Raw genomic sequence first — 21428 nt, forward strand, 5'->3', positions numbered from 1 at the left:
TCCAAGATAAGCACTTCATTGAGGCTGCCTTTCAGGGAAAGCTCTCTGGAGGCTTAAAGCTCATTAGCCTGCCCTTTGGTCTCTGGAGGAAGTGAGGAAATATCATCCTGCTCTTCGAGAATGGAGACACCAACTACACAGGGGACAGGCTTGAGCTGGCGACCTTGAGGTTTCAAACTTGGGTCCTCTGCGTCCCAGTCCGATGCTCTATCCATTGTACCACTGCCTGGTCAGGCTTAAATCCTCTCAATTCTTTAATCTCTGTCTTTCTATCTAAAAATAAAGCTGTATGTTACAGTGAGGAAAGAAAGGCTTTGGTGAAGGCTGAATTCCATGTCTGCCACCTAACTGGCTGTGTAATCTTAAGCAAGTTCCTTAAATTCTAAGCCTCTGGTAATTATCCACATGATAGAAATATCAATCACTCATGAAGTTGTTGATGATGATTACATTAAATAATATATGTAAAGTACCCAACATATAGAAGGCACTATAACCAGAGATAGTAGCTCTAACTATAACTATACTTGACCTCTTTGAGCCTGAGTCCCTTATATGTAAAATGGGGACGTAGTAAAATTTAAATAAGAAAATTCATATTGCCTAGGGCCTGGTATATTTGAAGTGCTCATAAAATGTTAGGAATTAATCAACAATGCTATGCCTCTCTTTTATCATACCTTAGCCAAGGTCTCTGATTTTTTTTGTCTTAAACTCTTTAGCAGAATGGATTCTTTCCTTCTTGCCTTTTTGCACCTGAGACACCCCTACCAGAACCTCAAACTACTAAACAGGCCCAGGAGAGCCCGGAGGGAATGGCTAGGGCTTACGCGGCAGCTGTCCATCTGCTCGTCCGTTCGCCCTGAGCAGAAATCTCCCTTCTGCCAGCTGTGTGGACCTCTCATCACTGGCTATTTCAGGACCGAGTCCAAGATAAGCACTTCATTGAGGCTGCCTTTCAGGGAAAGCTCTCTGGAGGCTTAAAGCTCATTAGCCTGCCCTTTGGTCTCTGGAGGAAGTGAGGAAATATCATCCTGCTCTTCGAGAATGGAGACACCAACTACACAGGGGACAGGCTTGAGCAACAAGGGGTCAGAGCTGAAAAAGGAGCCAAGATAAGATTGTTCCAGAGCATTAGTAATTATAATAAAAATAATCTCTCTCGCTTCTGGAGGCTTTACGGTTTACACAGCACTTTCACACACATTAGCTTACTGGCTGCACAACATGGCCTCATCCCCAGGGCGGTGGAGCAATGGTCATCTCCATTTTTTTTTTTTTTTAGATGAAGAAAGAGAGTCCCAGAGAAGTATGGTTTGCCCAGGTTCACACAGCGAGTGCGCTGCAGAGTTGGACTAGAACCTGGGTCTGCGGGCTTCCAGACCTGCCTGGGCTTTTCCTGGATTGAGAAGTAATGGCAAGCCTTGTTCCACTAGCATAAAAACAGCACAGTGAGGGTAAGAGGAAAGCACATAGAAGGTATGGCGCATGAAGTCCAGGTTTCGGAGAGGTGCGGCTGTGGGTTCAGGCGTGGGGGCTCGGTCCTAAGACGTCGGGAGAGACGGCTGCAGAAGCCAGCGGGAGAGTTAAGGGTGGGAGTGGCCACTGGAGGCATCTGAATAGGAATCAAGACAAGATGAGAGATAATTGTGAAGTTCGTGGAATGAGACGAGAAGCACTAAACCGGGCTGGAATATGAAAAAGTCTGCAGTCACCTCAGTTCAGAACAGGAGCTTTCCCCTACCAAACTTACCCAGTCAAGTTGCCCTCTCAGAAGTAGCCCGACGGTCAGTCGCCTCGACGGAAACGAGTAACTGCCCAGGAGCCCAATGCCCTTTGGGAGTTGTAGTTTCTAGAACTCAACGTTGGCGCTTAAAAGCGTTTCCTGCCTCTCTGTCCCGAACTATAACTCCCGTGATGCATCGTGCAAGAGTGTGTTTCGACCCTAGGACTACACTTCCCATAGTTCCATGCGGCCCTTTGTAGTTGGGTGAAACCACGCAAGACCCGAGATGTGGTGCGATTCCTCCCCCTGGTGGACAAGGGGCCACTGCCACGATTACAAGGCTAAAGAGAGGTTTCTTCGTATACAGTTCCATTAACAACCAACCGCTTCACTGTTCCTTAAACAATTCCTAGCCGTGCCAAGAAATACCGTGGCTTCACTTATTCTTAGCAAGGTGGGCAGGAGGTTGAAATTTGTTTTCTGTGAGAATATGAGACTGATCACCTCAAGTTAAGGGCACATTTCCAACCAACCTTTACCTGTTGACACTATGATTGTCCATTGTCCTTCCCCAGGAACAAGGAGAAACAGGAGAGGTCAGGTCGTCCCGTTGCACAGCCCCTCCAGCCACCCTCGTCTTGCTGGCCCTATGCTGAGTCTTACCGACACATTAGTGAACAAGATACTATCCCCAGCCTCAAGAGAATTCACAGTCTAGCAAGGATTCCAACAAAGGAGTAATTATAACCCAGTGATAAATGTACTCTAATGGGGAACTCTGAGGGGGTTGTGGGATTCTTGAAAAATGGCACCTGCCCAGGGGGAAATGGTGTCAGCAAGGCTTCTGGGAGATCTTAGACATCAAAATTGAAGGAATAGTACAGGGAGTGTGAAGAATGTGTTACACTCTGCTGGAGCACAGTGGAGTAAGGGATGGAATGTTGAAAAAGAGAGAGACACCTGAGGAGACAGGCAGGAGGCCATCTGCAAGAGTCTTGTAAGCTTCCCTAAAGAATTTGGATCATTCAAGCAGCTCAAAAACTTTCAGTGGCTTCCTACTACCTACTGAAGGAGGTCCTAACTTCTTAGCCCAGCATACAAGCCCTTCCCAACCCAGCCCCCCACCTTCTTCCCCAAAAGTGTTGTTGCTCATGCTCATCTTTGAAAGGAAGCCCTTCTCTCTGCTCCCAGCTACATTTGCCTCCTCACCATTCTCAGGATCTTATCAGGGTCTCATTGTTACTGCCACATTCACGCTCTTCCCTCCACTAGGTACCTTGCCCTGCTGGTGTCCTGTCTAATCCTGTTCTTCCTTGAAAACTCCCTTAGGTCTTTCCTTTCTCTCTGTCAAACTTCCCTGATCCTTCCAGTCCCAAAGACCTCTGCCCCTTCTCTGGAATATTTGTGTGCACCCCTCATTTGGGGGGCTTACTTCACACTGCCTTGTGCCATCTCGTAGGAGGAAAGTCTTAACTCTGTTATAAATTGTGAGCAACTTGAGGTCAGGTGCTGAGTCCTACAGCTGATGCTTCCACCCACCCACCCCGTGCACCCTCACATCAGCAGTGCTCAGAATCCATGCTCTAGGCTGCTTTAGGCTCACCTCTCCTCCTGACATACTGTCACTGCCACCATCCTTCCAGAAGCCAAGATAAAGTCATCAGGAGAGAGTGATGGCAGCACTGCACTGTGGTAATTAAGCTCTGGCTTTAATTAAAGCTGTGCCTAGTGGCAGTGATGGGTGAACATAAAAAGCTTAGTGCAGAGCAGAGAGTGGCTCCCTCTGGCTAATTAATTGGCGTTCTGTAGCTGGCCCAGAACACTCATGACTAACCAGAGTCCTGAGTCATGAGAGGGGCAGCTGGAGGTTATTTCTCCTGCTCCAGACCAGGCCATGCTGGGGGACATTTGCTGGCTGAATTTTAAACTCTCCAGAAATGAGAATGTTACCGCTTCCTTTACCTCTTTTGTCAGAAAGATCTGCCTTAGGCCCAAACTATTTTCTGTTGCAAAATAAACTACTTGAATTCAATTGTATTTCCTTCTAATCTAGTCTCTTCTGGGATTAACCCTCAAATGCTTTAAGTTTTCAGCAAGAGGTTGATTTTCCAGCCTTTTCATCATAGAGCTCATCCTCCAGTGGCCCAAGGTTTCCTTCTAGTTGGCTACAATCTTATTCTGACATTGTTGCTAAGTTACTTTAAGTTGGTATTTGAGTGACTGGCTTTGGATTTCCTATTCTCCTCCTGATAATGGAGAAAATAAAATGGAATAAGCATTGCTAAGAGAGTCACTTAAAACGGACTCAGAAGGCCTGAACAGGCAGTGGCTCAGGGATCTAGCATCGGACTGTGATGCAGAGGACCCAGGTTTGAAACCCTGAGGTCACCGGCTTGAGCACAGTGCACAGTCTCACCAGCTTGAGCTGGACATAACCCCATGGTCACTGGCTTGAGGCCAAAGGTCGCTGGCTTGAGGCCAAAGGTCACTGGCTTGAAGCCCAAGGATGCTAGCTTGAACCCAAGGTCACTGGCTTGAGCTAGGAATCACTCAATTTGTGGTCAAGGCACATATGAGAAAGCAATCAATGAACAACTAAGGAGCTGCAATGAAGAATTTTCTTTTCTTTTTTTTCTTTTTTGTACTTTTCTGAAGCTGGAAATGGGGAGGCAGTCAGACAGACTCCCACATGCGCCCGACCGGGATCCACCCGGCACACCCACCAGGGGGCGATGCTCTGCCCTTCCGGGGTGTCTCTCTGTCGTGACCAGAGCCACTCTAGCGCCTGGGGCAGAGGCCAAAGAGCCATCCCCTGCGCCCGGGCCATCTTTTGCTCCAATGGAGCCTCGGCTGTGGGAGGGGAAGAGAGAGACAGAGAGGAAGGAGAGGGGGAGGGGTGGAGAAGCAGATGGGCGCTTCTCCTATGTGCCCTGCCCGGGAATTGAACCCGGGACTCCTGCACGCCAGGCCAACGCTCTACCACTGAGCCAACCGGCCAGGGCCTGCAATGAAGAATTGATGCTTCTCATCTTTCTCCCTTCCTGTCTGTCTGTCCTTATTTGTCCCTCTCTCTATCTCTGTCACAAAAAAGAAAAAATGGAGTCAGGAGGTCATTAAGGAGGTGGGGCCTATGCGTGTCTCATGTCTCAGTTCTTGGAATTTTTGTTAAATTGTTGAGCTGTTGCTAAACTCAACTGAAGGCAAAGACAAACATCTGGATCAATGATTGCTACAAGAACCCACATGGACCTTGTTTCCTCTTCATCATGATCACCAGACTACCTGCATTCTTTTTTCTTTTTCTTTTTCTCTTTCTTTCTTTCTTTCTTTCTTTCTTTCTTTCTTTCTTTCTTTCTTTCTTTCTTTCTTTCTTTCTTTCTTTCTTTCTTTCTTTTTCTCTTTTTCTTTCTTTCTTTCTTTCCTTCCTTCCTTCCTTCCTTCTTTCTTTCTTTCTTTTTTCTTTTCTTCTTTTTTTCCTTTCTTCCTTCCTTCCTTCCTTCCTTCCTTCCTTCCTTCCTTCCTTCTTTCTTTTATTAGTGAGAGGAGGGGAAATAGACAGACTCCTGCATGTACCCTAACTGGAATTCACCTGGCAACCCCATCTGGGGCCAATGCTGGAATCAGCCAAGCTATCCTCAGCTCCTGAGACCAATGCTCGAAACAATCAAGCCACTAGCTGAAAGAGATACAGAGAGAGAAGGGGGAGAGGGAGGAAAAGAGAAGCAGATAATTGCTTCTCATGGGTGCCCTGACCTGGGATTGAACCTGGGACATCTGCACACTGGGCTGATGCTCTGTCCGTTGAGCCAACTGGCCAGGACCTTATCTGCATTCTTTACCTGGAAAGAAACCAATCCTTTTTTTTTGTTTGTTTGTTTTTGTTGTTGTTGTTGTTTTTTACAGAGACAGAGTGAGAGTCAGAGAGAGGGATAGATAGGGACTGACAGACAGGAATGGAGAGAGATGAGAAGCATCAATCATCAGTTTTTCGTTGTGACACCTTAGTTGTTCATTGATTGCTTTCTCATATGTGCCTTGACCGCGGGCCTTCAGCAGACTGAGTAACCCCTTGCTCAAGCCAGCAACCTTGGGTCCAAGCTGGTGAGCTTTGCTCAAACCAGATGAGCCCGCGCTCAAGCTGGCAACCTTGGGATCTGGAACCTGGGTCCTCCACATCCCAGTCCAATGCTCTATCCACTGCGCCACCGCCTGGTCAGGCAAGAAATCTTAACATCAGAAGGGGTCTTTGCAATGGTAGAAGACTAGAGGTTCTACAATTGAAAAATAATGTCATAATAGCTAAGTCTTTGACTGGCTCCTCTAATCATTCCAAGAATTGATTTGGCTCCATCTCAAACAGGGTTGCCGTTTCAATTGAGACGTAGACAATTTCCTGTAAAACTTGCCTTTGCTATGACCATCAATAAGTCTCAGGGCCGCCTGACCAGGCGGTGGTGCAGTGGATAGAGTGTCGGACTGGGATGCCAAGGACCCAGGTTCGAGACCCCGAGGTCGCCAGCTTGAGCGCAGGCTCATCTGGTTTGAGCAAAACTCACCAGCTTGGACCCAAGGTCGCTGGCTCCAGCAAGGGGTTACTCGGTCTGCTGAAGGCCCACGGTCAAGGCACATATGAGAAAGCAATCAATGAACAATTAAGGTGTCGCAATGCGCAATGAAAAACTAATGATTGATGCTTCTCATCTCTCCATTCCTGTCTGTCTGTCCCTGTCTATCCCTCTCTCTGACTCTCTCTCTGTCTCTGAAAAAAAAATAAATAAATAAATAAATAAATAAGTCTCAGGGCCAAACGCTTAAGCGTGTTGGCATTTTTTTTTACCTGAGCCTGCATTTGGACACGGTCAACTTTATGTTGCCTGTTCAAGAGTTCGTGAAAGAACAGACATAAAATTAAAAATAATTGATGGTCTTCTGCAAGGCGAGCTTAAAAATGATGGAAAGATCTACACAAGAAATGTTGTGTACAAAGAGATCTTTGACATGTGAATTAACATTTTATTATTTAAATCACCTTTATTTATTGAGCTAGCGGTGGCTCTTAAGAAATATATCGCCAGTGGTTTCCTTCATTGCACTCTACTTTAAGCAATTAAGCAAGTAGAAGGGGAAACCCCATGGGGCAGTAAGCAAAGGGGCATCCTCGCCGCTTGCCCTGGGTAATTCAGTTTGAATTAGCAGACACCTTTGCACAAATCGTTTTAATTACAATTTATAATATCTAGAACAGCGGTCATTTCGTATGACCGCCGGGCTTTCTAGTATAATAATAATTACTTACCAAGTACTTTATGTCGGATTTTCGCTAAGTTTGGCAGAATAAATCTTTTTTTTTTTTTTTTTTAGAAATTTATTTTATTTTATTTTACTTATTTTTTACAGAGACAGAGAATGAGTCAGAGAGAGGGATAGACAGGGACAGACAGACAGGAATGGAGAGAGATGAGAAGCATCAATCATTAGTTTTTCATTGCACGTTGCAACACCTTAGTTGTTCATTGATTGCCCTCTCATATGTGCCTTGACCGCTGGCCTTCAGCAGACTGAGTAACCCCTTGCTGGAGCCAGCGACCTTGGGTTCACGCTGGTGGGCTTTTTGCTCAAGCCAGATGAGCCCATGCTCAAGCTGGTAACCTCGGGGTCTCGAACCTGGGTTTTCCGCATCCCAGTCCAACGCTCTATCCACTGCGCCACCACCTGGTCAGGCCAGAATAAATCTTTATAAAACAACTTACTATAGTTAAATCTATCTTTTTATTTGTACTTTGGTTGCTCCACTACCGCCCACCATGAAAGCTGGAATGCCCACTAGTGGGCGGTAGGGGCCAGGTTGACTACCTCTGGAAACTTTTAACCAATTCCAACTGGAAGCAGGGCTTTGCTCTGGATTGGATGCTGTCAGGAAGTAAGAGTAATTCTATGATGGGATTTTAGTGATTCTGATCTAGAAGGAGGGAAGACAACTGAGGTTAGATCAGGTGTTAGTAAGAAGCAATAGCTTCTTATATGAGTATAGAGGGGCACCTGGTCCTTTTTGTTCACGTGTTATCTGTGTTCAGACAGGATTCTAGAGTGGTCTTGCTTGTGTCCTGATCCATTAGGGTCACAGATGTGGATGTTCTGTGAAGTTGTTTGTGTTCAGCTAATGAACACTAAAGACCAGCTGCAAGTGCCAGGCCAGCACCCAGTGATTAGGGTCTGCTTTTCTCCTTTTTATATTCTAACATGTGTTTATGTCTCCTCTGGGCTAGGTACTGGGTGTTTATAAATGATTTGTCTTCATATCCTCAGAAACCTCATGGTTGGTGGGGAAAGTGGACAAGGAAACAAATACCTGTCAGACTTGTGTTGGTGGTACAATGGATAAAATGTTGACTTGGAATGCTCAGGTTGCCGACCTGGAATGCTGAGGTCGTCAGCTGGAAATCCCAAGATTTTCCAGTGAAAGCATAAAATGGGAAGCAACTACAAGTTGATGCTTCCTGCTCCTCTTCACCGTCTTTCTCTCTTTCCTCTCTCTAAAATTAATAAATAAAATCTTTTAAAAACAAAGAACATGGCCTGACCAGGCGGTGGTGCAGTGGATAGAGTGTCAGACTGGGATGTGGAGGACCCAGGTTCAAGACCTGGAGGTCACCAGCTTGAGTGCGGGCTCATCTGGTTTGAGCACAGCTCACCAGCTTGAGCCCAAAGTTGCTGGCTCCAGCAAGGGGTCACTTGGTCTGCTGTAGCCCCCCGGTCAAGGCACATATGAGAAATCAATCAATAAACAACTAAGGAACCGCAAACAAAGAATTGATGTTTCTCATCTCTCTCCCTTTCTGTCTGACTCTCTCTGTCTCTCCCACAAGAAAAATAAATAAATAAAAAAATAAAATAAAAAAAATAAAATAAAAACAAAGAAAACGAATATGTACCATGGGTGCCGGGGTCCAGCCCCGGCGGGGGATCCAGGGGTCCCACAGGAGGAGACGGCGTCGGCAAAAATGGAGTGAGAGAGCCGAATTCTTTTATCTTTATTCTCCGGTTAGCATTTACTGCCAGGCATCTCTACCAAATGCTAGTATAGCTCCCTTTTTATACACGCACACCGAGTTACAATCTCATGGTGTTAATTATTACTTTTGTTTCACTATGTTTTCATGTTTCCGGATAACAGTTCATTTACATCTATGAGTCACAAGTCAGGTAGCAAATCATTCAAAATACAAAATAACTTGAATAGCGATAACAACATCAGTAAAAGCTTTTAGAGTATTAGTTCTAAAAGGCTTGCCTCTAAAGAAATTAACATAACATCAAGAATAGCTTTCACCCAAAGATATGCAGAGTGCACTTGCAAGATAGCCCAGCAGCAACACAAGACATTCCATGGATTTCCCTACATTTTTAAATCTCATGAGAACATCTCATTGAGAAAGCCTAGCAATTGCCTTTAGTCAAAAGACAATTCTCTTAGTAAAACATTTTTTTCTTGCTGACTACGCTCTCATTCTAGGCCACAATGGGCCATCCTACTACTATACCCTTAACTAAGATACTATTGTCTATCAATATTACTTATTTATTATATTTAAACCACTAGTTAAGTTCTGACTCTATTCTTATCTAGAAATACCACTATTTGCAGATCAAAGAAGAAAGGAATGTTTCTCTACTTATCACATGAAAAGGCTAGGAAGATAAATGTTAAGTGAAGGCCTAAGGGTTGCTCTGTGCACAGCCACTGCTTCCTACCCATTCACAAGTCACAAACTATTCTTTTTAACATGATTAAGAAGGAATTCTTCTACAAATTTAACCCTTTACGAGGGATATCATAGCCAGCCTCTTATGTCTATGAGCCCAGTTCAAGGGGCTTGCAGGCTTTTCTGTGGAACTCACACCCTCTGTCTCATTTCCAAAGAAATCACTACGAATCTACAGGGAAAGCACGGTATTATTATCCCTGTGCCACAAATAATAGCACACACCCAGAAAAGGGGGGATATAAGGCCAGATTAATTTAAAAAGTCAAAGGGGGGAGTATCGTTGTGCCTATTCTTTGTGGTGACTTTGTCACCCCGCAGCCATTGGTCTTCTCTGCTGTGACTTTGTCAATCAGCAGTTTTTGGTCTTCTTCTGCTGTGACCTTGTCAGCCAGCAGTTGTGGGTCTTCTCCTGCTGTGACCTTGTCAGCCAGCAGTTGTGGGTCGGCTCCCGACACATGGGAAAGCACTATAGTTAAGGATGTGGACTCTGGACATAGGCTATGAACTTTAAATCCCAGGTCTGTCACTTACTAACTGTGAAATCCTGGATAATGACTATTCTCAGGCCTCAATTTCCTCATCTGTAAATGGAGACAACAATAGTGAGGCAGGATAGTAAGGAGCCAGGAAAATTCCTTGGCAAGTGGAATGGGGAGACTGAGACAGATAGCAGAACAAACTGGACAAGTAACTTATAGTCAGACACATAAGGTCACCAGGGCAGAAAGCCCTGGGTACCTAGCACAGGGCAAAACTGGCACCAGACCTTGCCCCCAGGGTGGCCTTTCCTCCCCTGACATATCGCTGGTCATGGGGTTTAGACCCCCTGATCTTTTATGTTATTGGTCATGTGGTTTGGACCCTCCCCTGACCTTTCCTCCCTAGAAATGACAGTCCAGTAACAATAATATCTACATTAACTTCATTATAGTATTATATTATAGAGTGAGTGCATTAAACGAGCTAACCTATGTGTATGGCCAGTAGCCACGGCCACCATCACAGCCACCTGGCCCAAGCAAGTTCGCATTTGATTCGGACAGACGGTAATGAAACAACGGAGCCAAGAACTGGTGGGCCATTAGCTTTAATTCTAGCTTGCACCCGGCAGGCAAGAAATACACACAGTGGGAAAACACTTCCCTTTCTATTCAGGGCTCCCAAAGCCACTGACCTATACGAGTTTCCTAGAATCAAAGGTTTGTATTCACCTCTGTTCCTCATCTCCTTCTCTCTGCACAAACTGGCTTCTCCTTCAGCATTCAGCCATTTTGGCTGCTTCTCCTCTCCTCCACATGGCCTTTCTCTGCTCTTTCCGCATGGGCTCCTCTGCCCCATTTTATAGCGTAGAAATCAAAACCTTTAATCCAATATACAAACAAGGAAGTCTCTGATACAAAGCCACTTATCTGAGGCATAATGAGATTCCTTATGAGAGTGCACCACCCACTATCATGCAATAGTCAAGGGTGTGGAGAAAAGTTTAGTCTTAAAACTAAGCCTTAGGCTATAATGACCCTGCCTGCTTATAGCCTGTCCCCCACACCCAATGCAAACTATAAGCGAGCAAACATATATATCATATTTACAAACTTATTTGACCAACACCATGGATCAATGATTACTTAAAGGGCTTGGATTTGACTGGGGAGAGGTGGATCCAGGTTTTGTGGGGCTTGAAGCTTATACAATTTGGAGGACCCTCTATAAAAAAATAAAAGAAATTTTAAAAATCTTACTTTTTCAGAATTTGCAAAACATGATTCTTTGAACACATTGCAAGTTTCCCCTTCCCAGGGCCTCAGAAGAGACTCTGAAACTTGAATTTAATTAGCTTCTTGGTAACTCTGACTCTGAGAAGGAGCAGAGCTTTATTCTTTTCAAATCACTGCCTTCAAACTCCCCCAAAATATCCCAGCTGTGGCTCAAACCAACTCAAGCTCTTTTAGCTCTTTTTTGTAGTATAGCCTAGAAGTTAGTGGGCCATGAGCTAGTGAAGGAATTACAATAATTGACTTGGGTCCTGCTCTGACTATAGCCGCACTGTCTGGCGATGGGGTGGGGCAAAGGTGTGACGTCATGGTAATGAGAAGGTATATTCTGACCAACAGACAGAGCAGGCAACTCCAAAGAATATAATAGAATTTATTATAGGGTAATTTACTCATGGGAAGATTGGGCAGGAGCACACAGAGGGCACAAATTATTCTCCACTAAAGACTCCAAGTTACAATATTGTTTTTATAAAATTCAGGTACTAACGATTGACAAGACAAAGGAACAAAGAATGCAGTAGTACCAGGGGCCATACTATCACCAATTTGATATTCATCTCCCTTGTCATCTGGCTATTACTAACAAAAGTATGTTATGATAACATTTTAGGGAATACATATAATCATTAACTAGAAGGTTTTGATATGCTTACTAAGGACAGTGTGGTTGATCAAAGGTCACAGCATGAAAGGACACAAAGATGGAGATGGCTTTTGTTTACTTCTACATTTATACATGCTCCTACTGTTTCTAGCATTGTGACCCAGCCAGATGTGACCCAGAGTCCAGATGAACCTTCTTTTAACATCCGTTAACAGGTAGAGTTTATGCTTAATGGAGGTCAAGAATAGTAACTGTGCATTCCTAGTATTGTTGCTATAATAATCCATTCAAAAAAATTTTTATTTTATTTTTTTTACAGAGACAGAGAGAGAGTCAGAGAGAGGGATAGTTAGGGACAGACAGACAGGAATGGAAAGAGATGAGAAGCATCAATCATCAGTTTTTCATTGTGACACCTTAGTTGTTCATTGATTGCTTTCTCATATGTGCCTTGACCATGGGGCTACAGCAGACCAAGTAACCCCTTGCTTAAGCCAGGGGCCTTGGGTCCAAGCTGGTGAGCTTTGCTCAAACCAGATGAGCCCATGCTCAAGCTGGTGACCTTGGTGTCTCGAACCTGGGTCCTCCGCATCCCAGTCTGATGCTCTATCCACTGCGCCACCACCTGGTCAGGCTCAAAAAATATTTACCGAGCATCTAGTGTGTCCCAGGCATTGTGTTCCATACTGGAGATCAAGCAGGAGTAAAGAGAGTAATTCCCTACTGCACTGTGTTTTAATTCTAATGAGGAGAGACAAATAATAAACAAATATATAACAAAGCTGAGTACATATTATATTAACTGCTCTACAGAAAATAGGATGCTTTGATGAAGAATAAAAGAAGGCCCTGGCCGGTTGGCTCAGTAGTAGAGTGTCAGCCCGGCATTTGGAAGTCTCAGGTTTGATTCCCAGCCAGGGCACACAGGAGGAGCGCTCATCTGCTTCTCCACCCCTCTCCCTCTCCTTCCTCTCTGTCTCTCTCTTCCCCTCCTGCAGCCAAGGCTCCATTGGAGCAAGGTTAAACTGGGCACTGAGGATGGCTCTGTGGCCTCTGCCTCAGGTGCTAGAATGGCTCCGGTTGCAACATAGCAATGCCCCAGATGGGTGGAGCATCACCCCTTAGTGGGCATGCTGGGTGGATTCCGGTTGGACGCATGCAAGAGTCTGTCTCTCTACCTTCCTGCTTCTCATTTCAGAAAAAAACAAACAAACAAAAAAAGAATAAAAGAAGTGAGCTACTCTCCACTGTGGTCAGGGAAGGACTCTCAGAGGAGCTGGTACTGACACTGACCCCAACCATACCTACCACTTTTTCATTATCTACTATGTGTTAGATGGGTCATTAGAAACTTTAATCTTCCTGGGAACTATGTCATATTCTTTCTATTTTTTAGACAAGAAAACAAAGACTTGAATTGTTAGTAGTAGACGGTGTCGATACCTGCCTCAGCCCTCAGCCCTTCTCTGAGCCCCCTTGCCCATGTGGTGGTTCCTTGTAGTGTGAGTTCCACCACTCAAGGTCCTGCTTCCTTGCCTGAAGGGAAGCATCTGTGAACCAGGGAGGCAGCACCTCGTGTGACCCACCGTAAGCGCAGCCTTCGGGAGAATTTGAGATACACTCCACACTGTCTCCCAGAGTCCCCAGAGGAACTGAACCCAGTTGTTAACAGCAGCAAATAGCACTTTAATACACCCATTGTCACTTTTCTGCCCTCCCTGTCTCACCTTCTCCATGTCCTCACTTCTTCTGCCTCTTGAAATCACCTCCCAAATAGACTACCAGAAAGAACCCAAGCCTCAGGGTCCGCTTTTGGGGGAACTCAAGACAGGGCTTAAATGACTTGCCCAAGGCCACCAAACCAAGTGGCGGAACTGAAATTTGTACCCAGGTCCACATGGATTACATTTTAGTCTTAACCTGTGCACCTTGTGCCAAGGAGCCTGAAGATGGGACCGAGCCTGCTATCCTGGCTCGAGCTCCTTCCTGTCTTGACCCTAGCTGATATATCCTGTCTCACCTCCCATCTCTTTCTTCTCAGCCAACCCTTACACCAGGCATAGCAAACTGTCTGGAGACATAACATTCTCAAACCTACCACGCATGCCTGTCATCCTCCATACATTTGCCAGTGTTGTCTCCTCTGGTGACATGTGTTGAAGCCACTGTGGTCCAGCCAGTGTCCACCTTCACTCCCTCTCTGACACCTTCCATCTAATGAACTCTAGCCGCCAGTGTCCAGCACTGGTAAGAATTATGTTTGTGCCGTGTACTTGTTATACCTGATCCCATTCAGTCGGCACAGTGATTTTGAGACATCAGTAGTGTCATTCCCAGTTTGCAGGTCAGGAAACCAAGGTTCACAGAGGCCAGGTGACTTATGTAAGATTGATGATGACAAGGCTGAAAGCCAAGAAAAGAAGATTAAGAGTAGGAATTCAGGCCTTCCTTGACCTCTGGGCCTCCTGAACTGGCCTACCTTCCAAGAATCATTTTTAATGAGAGATTCTGGGAAGCAGGCCATTGCCAAGGTCACGCAAATTCCTAAAGGAACGGAAGGAGCTCAAAAGTAGAAAGAGTCACGCCTTCGTGAGTTTTCCCTCCTAGGTGGGGGTGGACAGGATGTCCTGCACCTCTTTTTGCAGGCAGGTCTTAGAGTTAATGATAGGCAAAGCCAAGATCCAAACCCAGATCTGCATGTCTGCTACTATATCTTGATGCCTGGCTGCAGGAAGGAGACAGGAACTGGGCTCTTTGAGGTGCTGCAGCATCCCTCCCTCTATCAGGCCTAACTTTACAACAGAGGAGACAGCACCCCGGGCAGTGTCCAGAGCCCTAGCTGGGAGGAGCAGAGACTATGGGCCCAGAGGAAGGAGGACAGGCGGAGGGAGCTGCCTGCAAAAAGAGGTGCAGGACATCCTGTCCACCCCCACCTAGGAGGGAAAACTCACGAAGGCATGACTCTTTCTACTTTTGAGCTCCTTCCGTTCCTTTAGGAATTTGCGTGACCTTGGCAATGGCCTGCTTCCCAGAATCTCTCATTAAAAATGATTCTTGGAAGGTAGGCCAGTTCAGGAGGCCCAGAGGTCAAGGAAGGCCTGAATTCCTACTCTTAATCTTCTTTTCTTGGCTTTCAGCCTTGTCATCATCAATCTTCTCAAATACCTGGAAAAAACTCCCCAGCCTGCAGAACAGTAGCTGGCCTGGTGGGTACTCTAAGGTCTCAGCAGGTTTAGGAAAATGAGGATGTGGTGGAGGTCGAACCCTTACCAACAATATTGCATCAGTCCCTATTTAAAATCCTTCTGAGGCCCTGGCCGGTTGGCTCAGTGGTAGAGCGTCAGCCTGGCGTGCAGGAGTCCTGGGTTCGATTCCCGGCCAGGGCACACAGGAGAAGCGCCCATCTGCTTCTCCACCCCTCCTCCTCTCCTTCCTCTCTGTCTCTCTCTTCCCCTCCTGCAGCCAAGGCTCCATTGGAGCAAAGATGGCCCGTGTGCTGAGGATGGCTCCATGGCCTCCATGGTGCTGGAATGGCTCCAGTTGCAACAGAGCAACGCCCCAGATGGGCAGAGCATCGCCCCCTGGTGGGCATGCCGGGTGAATCCCGGTCGGGCGCATGCGGGAGTCTGTCTGACTGCCTCCCCGTTTCTAACTTCAGAAAAATACAAAAAAAAATCCTTCCGAGACTGCTTTCTGCCTCTGTGACAAAGGTTGCAGTCCTTGTCCTGGCCAAGTAGTTCAGTTGGTTGGAACATTGTGCCGATAAGCCAAGGTTGCTGGTTCAATTTCCAGTCAGGGCACATAAAAGAAGCAACCAATGAATGCACAAATGAGTGGAACAACAAATTGGCGTTTCTCTCTCTCTCTTCCCCTTCCTCTCTCTCTAAAATAAAAATTTAAAAATAAAAGAAAATAATAATAAAGGGTTGCAATCTTTATCAGAAGCTCTGGAGCCCTTCAAGACCTGACTCAGTTAGAGTCACTCCTCCTTCTCGGGCAAAGTGGCAGGCGGTCCCCGGCCACCAGCGCTCAGCCATGCATTCTTCTGTGCTGTTTCCATTCGTTTGTGCTGCACCTTTCCCGTCTGCTTCCTGTCCAGTCTTTCAAACCCAGCAGAGCTGGCACCTTCTCTGGGAAATCCTTCCTGGCTAAATCCCTAACACAGGCACATCAACGTTCCCACAACAGCACATATCACAGCGCAGTGGAAGAAGGACCTGTGTGCAGGTCTGCTGCCCACACAGCCATGGATGGGCTCCTTGAGGGCACAGATATCATCAGATTAATCTATGTGGGCCTCGCACTGTGCCAGGCATAGTGAATGTTGGTTAAAAGAATGAGCGACTGGCCCTGGCCGGTTGGCTCAGCGGTAGAGCGTCGGCCTGGCGTGCGGGGGACCCGGGTTCGATTCCCGGCCAGGGCACATAGGAGAAGCGCCCATTTGCTTCTCCACCTCCCTCCCCTCCTTCCTCTCTGTCTCTCTCTTCCCCTCCTGCAGCCAAAGCTCCATTGGAGCAAAGATGGCCTGGGCGATGGCTCCTTGGCCTCTGCCCCAGGCGCTGGAGGGGCTCTGGTCTGGTTGCGGCAGAGCGATGCCCCTTAGGGGCAGAGCATCGCCCCCTGGTGGGCAGAGCATCGCCCCTGGTGGGCGTGCCGGAGGATCCCGGTTGGGCGCATGTGGGAGTCTATCTGACTGTCTCTCCCCATTTCCAGCTTCAGAAAAATACAAAAAAAAAAAAAAAAAAGAATGAGCGACTATGTAAGAGGCACCCGGAGCAAAGGTTGTAAACACAAATACCTTCAGGGTCCAAGTAAGTCAGGTAAGTGTAAGACAGTAGGGGGCAGGAGGGACAACCAGTGGCTTGCCTAAAATAATTCAAATTTGATTTTAAAAAATGGGTGGGGCCCTGGCCGGTTTGCTCAGTGGTAGAGGGCTGGCCCAGCGTGTGGATGCCCCGGGTTCAATTTCCAGTCAGGGCACACAGGAGAGGTGCCCATCTGCTTCTCCCCCCCTCCCCCCCATCTCTCTTTTCCCCTCCTGCAGTCATGGCTCCATTGGAGTGAGTTGGCCCTGGGCACTGAAGATAGCTCCATGGCCTCCACTTCAGGTGCTAAGAAGCACTTGGTTGCTGAGTAATGAAGCAACGCCCCAGATGGGCAGAGCATCACCCCCTAGTGGGCTTGCCAGGTGGATCTCAGTCGGGGCACTTGCGGGAGTCTGTCTTGCCTCCCCTCCTCTCGCTGAATTAAAAAAATTAAAAATGGGTGGGTGGAATTCAACCTATGTTCAACACAATAATAATGAAATAATAGTTATTTTAAACCCACTGTACCAGGAGATGAGGCACAGTGATTGAGAGTGTGGATTCAAATGAGCTGCTGGGTTTGAGTCCCACCTCCCCTGCCCGTTAGCTGTGACGTTGGTTACATCACTTAACCTCTCTGAGCCTCAGTTTCTTCACTTGCAAAATGGAAATAATAATAATAATAATACCTACCTTATAGTGCTGTTGTGAGAATTCAAAGAGTGAACACATGGAAAGTACCTAAAAGGGGTGCCTGACACATGGAGAACACGCAAAAAGTGCTAGCTGTTGTTATTCCTGATGGTGAGTGTTCAGAGACGGCCTCTCTAAGAAAGTGACACATAAACTGAGCCCTAGATATCGGTAAGGAGCCACCATGCTGGGCTCTGGGAGGAGAATGGTCCATGGAGAGGAAACAGCCAGGTCCTAAGGTGGGAACAGCTTTGCTGGGTCTTAGAAATAGAAAGAAGGCGTGCGGCTGGAGCCCAGTGAGCCGGGGAGGGGGACAGGAGATAGGGTCTGAGGACAGGCAGGGGTCAGGTCCTGGAGAGCCTGCTAGGCTATGGGAAGAAGCCTGGATTTTATTCTGTACTATGGAAGGCATTGGGGAGTTTGTTTTAAAACATAGATTTTATTATTATTTAAGTATGATGAGGTCAGCAGAGCAGGAGAGAACTGCCATTGAAAAAACAGTTTGTTACACTCCCAGATCCTAAGAGGAGAAGCTGCCCCACGCCCCTGCAGGCCACGTGGGGAAGCACCAGGTTGGTCAGGGGGCAGAGAGAGCAGAGGGAAAACTTGAGCCAGAGTTTTTATTGTGGTTTCCATGGGAAGAATGGATGAGGCAGGGTAAACAGGTTTAGGATTGGCTAGTATGAATGATTTCAGCGGGCTCTGAGGCATAGGGGCTGTACCCAATTGTCTGGTCCCTAGTCCTTGGGTGACTAGGGCAGGGGGTAGTGTCCCTGAGTGTGAGAACCCAGCAGAGGAAGTGATTGATTGGCTTGCATTTGAAAGGCGAGCTCAAGGGTGAGTTGCTTATCATCTCTAGGAATTGGCTCTCCCTGGGAGGGGAGCTCTTCCAGAGTCCCTCTCTCTCTCTCTCTCTCTCTCTCTCTCTCTCTCTCTCTCTCTCTCTCTCTCACACACACACACACACACACACACACACACACACACACACACACACACACTTCAAAGCATCGAAATACAGAAACTAAAAAGATATGGTTAACACAGAGTTACAGCCAAGGAGGGATGGAGTTAACATTTTAACAAATCATCTGGCCGCTGTGAAGAGACAGTATCTTAGTGGGACAAGAGGAAAGCAGAGGCCAGCGGCCACTCCACACGCTCAGTGATGACAGCCGCCTGTACCAGGGGGGGGGGGGGGGGGGACCAGGCTAGTGTAAGGGTTTGTTTGGAGGTGAAACCGACAGGGCCTGATGGACATGCGATGACGAAGCTGAATTAGATGAAGCAACCGGAAGCCCATTTCTTCTTATTCCCGTGATTCCTCCCCCAGTTATGAACCATCTCCCTCTTCTGATGTTAATGGTACAGTAAAGGCATTCTAGCAAATGCTACTTCCAGATTAGAGATAGAAATGAGGTGTCCAACATTAGTGCCTGGCACATAGCAGATGCTCAACAAATTGACAGCCTTTTCTTCCATAAGGGAAAACAGAAAGTCCAGCAGGTCTGATGTCAGGCAGATCGTGGCTTGGTCTACCTCCCACTAGCTGGGTTATCCTTTTTTTTTTTCTGTATTTTTCTGAAGCTGGAAACGGGGAGAGACAGTCAGACAGACTCCCGCATGCGCCCGACCGGGATCCACCCGGCACGCCCACCAGGGGGCGACGCTCTGCCCACCAGGGGGTGATGTTCTGCCCCTCCGGGGCGTCGCTCTGCCGAGACCAGAGCCACTCTAGCGCCTGGGGCAGAGGCCAAGGAGCCATCCCCAGCGCCCGGGCCATCTTTGCTCCAATGGAGCCTTGGCTGCGGGAGGGGAAGAGAGAGACAGAGAGGAAGGGGGGGGGGTGGAGAAGCAAATGGGCGCTTCTCCTATGTGCCCTGGCCGGGAATCGAACCTGGGTCCCCCGCACGCCAGGCCGACGCTCTACCGCTGAGCCAACCAGCCAGGGGTTATCCTTGATGTGTGATTTCACCTCTCTGCACTTCTGGTGGTTGTGAGGATTAAATGAGGTGACTGATGGTATGCTAGGGACAGAGAGACAGGAGAAGGGAGACAGATGAGAAGCATCAGTTCTTTGTTGCAGTACTTTAGTTGGTCATTGGTTGCTTTTGCCTTTGTGCATTGACCAGGGGGGCTCCAGCAGAGCCAATGACACCTTGCCAAAGGCAGCAACCTTGGGCTGGCTGGCTTTAAGCCAGCCACAGTGGGGTCATGTCCGTGATCACATGCGCAAGCCAGTGACCTCAGAGTTTCGAACCTGGGTCCTCAGCGTCCCAGGCCTATGCTCTATTCACTGTGCCACCGCCTGGTCAGGCAACTATCATAATCAAGGAATGTCAGTCTAGGCCAGGCTCCTGAGGTGGGGCCCACGAGAGAAATGGGATTGAGTCCCCTGCATTGCCTCCTGGGAGCCTGCCTCCAGGCCTGATCCCTCCCCCAGCTCCCCCCTCTGCCAGGTAGCTCCTCAAAGAGCCGACAGAAAGCTGTGTTTACTCTGCCAAGTGGCATCTCCAGGGAGGGAGGAGAGGAGAAATAAATCTTCCTGCCTCTGCTTTGGAAAGCAGGCTGATAATTATCTGCTTGCTAGGTAAACATTTGCCAAGCCAGCCCCACTGATTAACCCCTTGGCACCGGGGGCTGGGGTGAAGTTGTGGGTTGCTGAGTGTGGGTTGCTCTGAAAGGGTCCGGGATCTTGGGGGAGGCTGGGCATGGCTTCTGGAGCCTTCAGAGAAGATCTCATTCAGGTTGAAATACTCGGGAGGATGGGACAGAATGACTTCAAGACCAGAGTTTGAAATTTACTTGGCCTGTCCAGCCCTGCTGTCCACCAGACAGACTCCTGTCCCAGGAATACAGGCCCCAAAGGAGTGGCCAGGGCTGAAAGCCGATTCTGCAGTTTTGGGCAGGGACTCTATCCTGTGTGTGAGGGGCTAGACCAGTGATGCTGCTTACCTCAGTCCCCTCGGGCTTTCTCCAGACAGCAGGAACCCACTCTATAGGAAGCAGAGACCCACTTCCCATAAGAGGGGAGCCCAGACCCTGGGCCATGCCTATATGTGGCTGGTTAGAAGGTTGCATTGGGATGACTATAATTACCCACATGTGTACAAACTTGTCCAGCCTGCCAAGCACATAACCACGTGTTATCTCATTCAACCAGCCCCACAATAAACCTGTGAAGCACATTAGCCCCCTGTGATACAGTGGTTCAAATCCAGACTCTGCTACTTACTGGCTATGTAGCCTTGGGGTAACCCCTTCACCACTCTAAACCTCACTCACCTCACCTGTAAAATGGGCAGAACAGCGGCCCCTCTCCGGCCTGTGCAGATTTGTTGCTAGGCTTAAATGAAATTATGGATCTGAAGAGCTCAACCGTGCCTGGTGCAGGGTCAGCAAATTTGTCAGTCCCTCTTCCAAATTCCCTATTTTACAGAAGAGGAAGAGGAAAATAAGGTTCAGTGGGTTATCGAATTATACTCATCTGAATGTTTTTAAAAATTATCACATAAATGCACAGTGGACATGAGTCAAAGTTGTATTTCACTCATGAGGAAACTATCAGGATGACAAAGCTGGTTCAGAGGACTGACTGATGGAGTTCAAGAAGCACAGAGAATACTGGAATAATATTGCCAGTTAGCCTGATCTGTGGTGGCGCAGTGGATAAAGCGTCGACCTAGAAATGCTGAGGTCGCCGGTTGGAAACCCTGGGCTTGCCTGGTCAAGGCATATATGGGAGTTGATGCTTCCAGCTCCTCCCCCCCTTCTCTCTCTCTGTCTCTCCCTCTCCTCTCTAAAATGAATAAATAAAAAAAAAAATATTGCCAGTTAGACTCCAGCCACAGATGCCCTACAGGACCTATGATGTTTGGGTTTTAACCTATGATTTCTACTGGTCAGAAATAATTTCTATCACTGTTAGATATCTGTTCCTATAAATTAGCACCTTAATTCTCAGACTTATAAAATGGCTGAGTCTGAATTCTTAGGAGATGCATGCCTTTTGGGGGCTTGATGGATGTGGTCCCGGTGGACCAATGAAGGTCACACAAT

The 21428-nt window shown here is 47.3% G+C and overlaps 2 protein-coding genes across 3 annotated transcripts in view; both read right to left on the reverse strand.

Moving 5' to 3' along the window:
- The window catches only part of PAFAH2 (platelet activating factor acetylhydrolase 2), a 68495-nt gene extending 66681 nt beyond the window's left edge, over window positions 1-1814 (reverse strand). For both annotated transcript variants that reach the window (XR_010750211.1, XM_066375492.1), the window contains exon 1: window positions 1754-1814. The gene's annotated coding sequence lies outside the window, so the exon portion shown is untranslated. The remainder of the gene's footprint in view (window positions 1-1753) is intronic.
- Window positions 1-21428, reverse strand: part of PAQR7 (progestin and adipoQ receptor family member 7) — a 373180-nt gene that overhangs the window by 126085 nt on the left and 225667 nt on the right. The window lies entirely within an intron of this gene.

Source organism: Saccopteryx leptura, chromosome 3, assembly GCF_036850995.1.
Source record: "Saccopteryx leptura isolate mSacLep1 chromosome 3, mSacLep1_pri_phased_curated, whole genome shotgun sequence".
In the NCBI taxonomy this organism is placed as follows: domain Eukaryota; kingdom Metazoa; phylum Chordata; class Mammalia; order Chiroptera; family Emballonuridae; genus Saccopteryx; species Saccopteryx leptura.